We start from the raw sequence: 6,006 nt of genomic DNA, 5'->3' as shown, positions 1-6,006 counted from the left end.
ACTTACTTGAGACTTGCAAAACAATGACTTGGTCCCACCTCTGGTTATTAACATGCTTTACCTGAAAATAAGGCCCACACTGCTTATTAGTTATGAAGAGGTTTTTATGGTTCATGTGGATCAAATTACAACATTTTATTTAGTTGAGAAAATAAAATCATTCTGACAGCAGCTGAACAGCGAGCGGCGTCACAGCTCTGAAATCCACAGGAAGCTGCAGCCTGGAGCGTTTGGTGACACCACACAATTCACCTGCCAGCAGCTCTCCTTTATTCATCCAGGTAACAGTCTCTCTTCTCCTAGGGAAACATGACCAAAGACCTTTGACCGTCTCTCATCAAAATGAAATCTGCAGCTCCATCGTCACGCTGCTTTCTTCCTTTTACGTCGCAGAGCCACAGCTCTAAGAAAAACATTTATTGAGAATTGAAAGATGTTTCTGGACTGATCTGTCGCCTGACTCCTGTGGCCAGAGCTCAAGCTTCACACTTCCTGTGAGTTTTCAGGTGGACTTTCAAAATTCTACTTCCACTGAAACTTTTCCCACACTGTTCACAAAGAAACGACTTCTCTGCCGTGTGGATGACCGTGTGTTTCTTCAGTGAGGACGAGTCAGCAAATCTCTTCCCACAAACGTTGCAGGGGTATGGCTTCTCGCCCGTGTGGCTCCTCATGTGGGCGAGGAAGGAACAGTTGTGTCTGAAACGTTTCCCACAGCGCTCGCAGGAATATGGCTTCTCCCCCGTGTGCGTTCTCATGTGGACGGATAAAACGCCGCTCTGAATGAAACATTTCCCGCATGTCTGACAAGCGTACGGCTTCTGAGTCGTGTGGACCCGGTAGTGCTGCTCCATGTGAGACTTAAACTTGAAGGTCTTCCCACAAATGTCACAGGTCACAGTCTTTTTAACTCCAGCCTGCTCTGAGGTTCCGGATTTGTTGACAGAATTCTTTGTCTTTGCATGGATTTCTGATCCTGATGTGTCACTCCTGCCTCCTTCCTGATGCTGACTCTCGGCTCCAGCAGAGCTGTGAGCGAGGAGCTGCTCCCCGTCTCCTCCTGGTTCACTGTGCTCTCCTTCCTCAGCAGCAGTCACCATGAAGGTATCCGTCTCCTTCTTCAGTCCCAGCTGCTCTCCCTGCTGACTGCTGCACAGTTCCTCCTGTTCCTCTTTAATCTGTGGAGCTTCTGGTTCCTCCTGGTCCACACTGGAGCTCCTCTCCTGCTTACAGACCTGCTGCTGTGGGACGTCTGGAGGGAGAGAGGAACACAGCAAAACCCTTAAACATGTTTAACCTGTAAATAAATAAAGTGAAGGTGATGGACTTAAGATCAGATTCTTTCCCTCATGAAGATGGCCCTGAGCGCTCTGAGTCATTTACCTCATTCTGTCCAATCGCACTAAACCTCTTTGTTAGCCTAATGTTTCATATAAAGAGAGCCTGGTTAGAGATCTCCATTACTGTCCATCATTTACAGCTCGCCGAGGCACGCTCGTGTCCCATCTTACTTTAAGCATGCTGAGGTAATTCCATTACTTAAAAACCTAATTGATTCTCCCAGCAAGTACAGACCTGTTTCAAACTTACCATTTATTGGCAAATTGTTAGAAAACGTTGTTACAAATCTCTTCAGATCTTTCTCATGAACACTACAGATTTCTGATCCCTTTCAGTTTGCTCGTCAGAAGCAGCACTCCACTGAAATCTGATGCAGGAAACTGCTCTGTACTCGTGTTGCTTGACCTCAGCGCTGCCTTTGATACCGTACGTTATAATATTTTACTTAACAGGGTTTGGCTGCTGTTTCTGGCTCAGCACTTATGTGGTTTTCCTCATTCTGGGGCGAGCAGCTCCTCCTCCTGCCCTGATTGTTTGACCTGTGGGGTCCCTCAGGGTCACACCCTGGGTCCACCGTTATTCTCCTTTTACATCCTTTTCTTTAGCAGGTATCAATCAGTCTGCAAAGACCATTGCTCATAACCTTGCTGTAGTATTTGAGTCCTCCTTGGACTCACATATAAAATCTCGCGTTCCTGTTTCTTTGATTTAAGGAACATCTCTAAATTGCCAGCTGTGGTCTCCTCTGAGATGGAGAAGTGTTCATGCATTTGTATGAGCGCACTTAGATTATTGTGAACCCCTCTTTACAGGCTTAGTGTCTGTAAGCCTGTAAGCAAAACCAAAAGCTGCCGCTTCCAGATGCATGCTGGGAAGCCAGCTCACATTTCCCCCTTTTATTTTCTTTACATTGGCTCCTGGTTGATTTTCGTTCTCACACTTACACACAGAGCACTAAACGAGCAAGCTCCAGACTATTTATCTCAGCTTCTTGTCAAACACACTGCTGCTCGCAGTCTTCGCTCACAATCTATCGGCGTTGCCTCGCAGCAGCCTGAGGCTCTGGGACGGCCGACGCTGTTAAAACCTTTGTGTAATCCAGGACAGAGGTTCTCTTGTTTTTGTGTTTCTTTACCCTAAATTCTGTTTTTAATATAGCGCCTTGTTAACATTGTGTTGTAATTGTTGTTCAGCACTTTGTGTATAAATAAACTTCACTTAATCTCACTGCAGACAGTGGTGCCATCCAGCACGACCTTTGTTTAACCTCGTCATGAACCTTAGAGCCGCAAACGTCTGATTCTGCTCACATTTCACTCCGTTCGCTCTGATTGGGTCTCCACCCTCACTGCCTGATCACAGACTGCGGTGGAATATGAGATGATGATGATTTACAGAGCTGTAAACAGTGTTCAGAACATGTTGGTGGAAAAGGTGCCAGTGTTGGCAGGACTCAAAAGAAATACAGAAACATGAGACAGTGCAGCAGCAGCACAGACACAGGTGAGACTCTGCCCCCTGCTGGCCAAAGCTTCAGTTGCATTTGGCTTCAAGTGCCTGTGAAGCTACAGGCTAAAGAGAATCGTTTCAGAGGCTGACACAGAGCTGGAAGTCTCAGTTTGTTCTTCGGCGCTGACGATGATCCAAACACCGGGAAACAAAACGCCACACCAACACCCTCCCTTCTGTCATATTTTATAATAAAAGCATACACAGAAAATACCATCCAGGTCTTTGAACTGACACTTTATTTTGAAAAGCTCCGTCTGTCTGTGATGTGTTTGGGTACGATTCCCACTTCACAGCCTCCTTCAGCTGACGCTGTCACACTGCAGCATGAAGGCCAGAGGCCCCGTCTGAATGGCTGCGCTGCAGCTGAAGTGACTGAAGAGCACAGAGCACCTGCGCAGGTGAGTGCAGTACTTCAGCACCTCCTGGACTGACATTCAGCTCAAAGTTGTTTCAGAATGGTGGGATGAACTTTTTCATACTCAATCAACAGAAAACTTTCACCATGGAAACAACTTAACCTGATGCACCTGCGGGCGGCGAGTCAAAAAGAGCCCTCTGCCTCAGGAGACGCCACACAGGGAGAAAGACGTATAACCTGCAGGCGACTGTTAAAGATCCTCCCACAGCACCACCTTTACTCGTACAGCAACATTAGAGAATATGTTAATATCAGGTGATAAGTGACAGCCTACAATATTAGAGCGGGGACCACAACAACAACACCTGGCGACAGTGGGAAGGAAAAACTCCCCTTTTAACAGGAAGTTACTTCCAGGAGAACCAGGATTAGGGAGGGGCGGGGCCATCTGAGAGACTGGTTAGAGGTGAGAGGCAAGAAAACGAGACTCCCTGTCTTTGAGCTCCACATGAGCTAAACCAGGAGCGTTCAGCACATTTCTGCACACGTGTCTGCAAACCAGAGCTCTGCTCGGCACAAAGTCACAGGTTCAAGGGTCTGAAGGAGCTTCAAGGTTTCAAACACCTGCATGAAGGTGACGGGTATGGGGCGCGTTTGTAAAGTGAAACATGCTGAAATTAACGGCAACATTTTTCCACATTTAGCTCAAAACAAGTCCTTTTTTACAACATTTAGTGAAATATTTGTAACTTATCATATTTAAAACAGAATTTTAAATGTTAAATCTAAATGTTTAGGCTAACATGCACGGATCAGCGGAAATACCAAAATAAAAGCTTTCCGAAAACCTCCGGTGCAAAGTGAGCCGGTAGTGGTCAGACACGTTCTCACTCCCTAAGCCTAATAATTTTCGCTAGGTGACAAATTGTCAACATTTTATGCTTTCGGCTAAATGACGGCATCGGAAAAAGGACAGTACGTGAGAACCGTGTAGACTCGATCTACACATGTTCGTTCATTTTCTAAAAATCGATTTGGAAAACACTATTTTACGTCATTTAACTGCTAGTTAAGTTTAAGAACAAGGTTATGGTAAGGGATAAGGTTAGGTTTAGGGCTGAAACGTTTATTATGGCGGGACCGTCAATCCACTGGAATTCAGCCATAACCCGACCATGAGAAAGCACGTCCGGCGATTTAGCTGAAAACATCGGAAGATCCGTTTTTGTCGGCCATCCAAAGGTTCAGCAGTAGTGCACTCTTAGCAGCTGCAGTCTCCACTTCACAATCGCTGCAGCACATGTCCAGCGATCGTAGGCAAGAAGTGAAGCAGCTCATGGCGGGGAGAAGTGAGGAGGAGAACAGACACAATTTTGCACCGGAGGTTTTCGGGAAGCTTTTATTTTGGTATTTCCGTTGATCCGTACAATAAATTTGCATGTTAGCCTCAACATTCAGTTTTCTGTAACATATAGATTTAACATTTAGATTTAACATTTGATGAAAAGGTACAAATATGCTGTAAAAGATTACTGGAAAAAACATGTTTTTGTAAGGCTTTGAGCTAAATGTGGAAAAATGTTGCCGTTAATTTCAGCACTTTACAAACGGCGCCCCATGGACGGGAGCAGACAGCGTGCACTCTCCTTAGGACCAAAGAAACTCATTTCACTTACAACAGCGAACACGCAGATGCTGTTTCTGCACGTGGGTGACGCTCAGCCTCTCTCTCATATAGCCGATCATGTGACCGAGCTGCTGACAGGTCACATGATCGGCGGTGCCTCCTTAAGAGCTGCTGCTGCCATCAAGTTCAAAACGAGCTCATGTTTCACAACTAGTGAAAAGTGTTAAACACGATGTGAATAAAACACGAGTTTATGACGTCACTGCACTACTTCGTCACACTTTAAACAAAAGTTTGGTTAAACGTCCCGCAGAGCTGTGATCAGGATGCTCCCTCAGAGGGACACTCACCTGTCCTGTGCAGCTTGATTTGGGGTTTCCAGGTGATATCCAGCAGTCTGCGCTGACGGTCGATCTCTTCCTCGTACTGGACGATCGTTTTTTCAAACTCCAAGAATATTTGTTCAGCAGCAGCAGTTAGTCGCTCGTTGATAAACTCTCTCAGATACTGAACTGAAGGCATCGTTGCTGCCGCAGCTCACACACTCAGCTCACACACTCACTTCCTGCTCAGACACACGTGGAAAGCGACTTTATTTTGTTTACTTCCGCCACTTCTCGCAGACTGAACGTCCGGCCGAGAACGTCACCGGTTTTATTTTAGTGTTTGGAGTTTGTTGTTTGGGTTTTACGCAGTAATATGAACTTTTTCTGTAATATACTCACATATCTATATTATTGCTAATATATATTGTAATATATCTGTATCACTAAAGCACTTCTGGATGGATGCAAACTGCATTTCGTCGCCCTGTACCTGTGCATGTGCAATGACAATAAAGTTGAATTCTAATTCTAATTTGCACACGTCACAAATAAAAGAAAACAAAGAGGAAGACTGAACAGTAACTATAGACTGTAAATAAAAGAAGGTCCGGTGGGCGTGGATCTGGTGTGTCTGCAGACGTACTGAGACGCAGGAAGCTGCAGCGACCTGGGTGTCGCTCATCATTTCAGACTTTGAGCTTCACGAGCACGTTTGCATCTCGGAGAAGGCTCTGTGTGTCCCTGCTGAGTCTCCTCTGAATCGACGCACACACAAACGCAAAGCAGGAGATGAAGCATCGCTGAATATGTTTCCAAACCAACTTCATTCAAAGACTAGAAAA

General features: G+C 45.6%; 1 protein-coding gene across 1 annotated transcript in view; it reads right to left on the bottom strand.

The window, feature by feature from the left end:
• The window catches only part of LOC102198981 (gastrula zinc finger protein XlCGF8.2DB-like), a 30,698-nt gene extending 25,303 nt beyond the window's left edge, over positions 1-5,395 (bottom strand). The window contains exon 1 of the mRNA XM_005754616.1: positions 5,189-5,395. The gene's annotated coding sequence lies outside the window, so the exon portion shown is untranslated. The remainder of the gene's footprint in view (positions 1-5,188) is intronic.
• Between the last annotated feature and the right edge of the window lie 611 nt (positions 5,396-6,006).

This window comes from Pundamilia nyererei, unplaced genomic scaffold (genome assembly GCF_000239375.1).
Source record: "Pundamilia nyererei isolate P.nyererei 1_Seehausen unplaced genomic scaffold, PunNye1.0 scaffold00607, whole genome shotgun sequence".
Taxonomy (NCBI): Eukaryota; Metazoa; Chordata; class Actinopteri; order Cichliformes; family Cichlidae; genus Pundamilia; species Pundamilia nyererei.
Note: the sequence above shows the minus strand (reverse complement) of the source record. Positions and strands in the feature narration are given on the sequence as shown.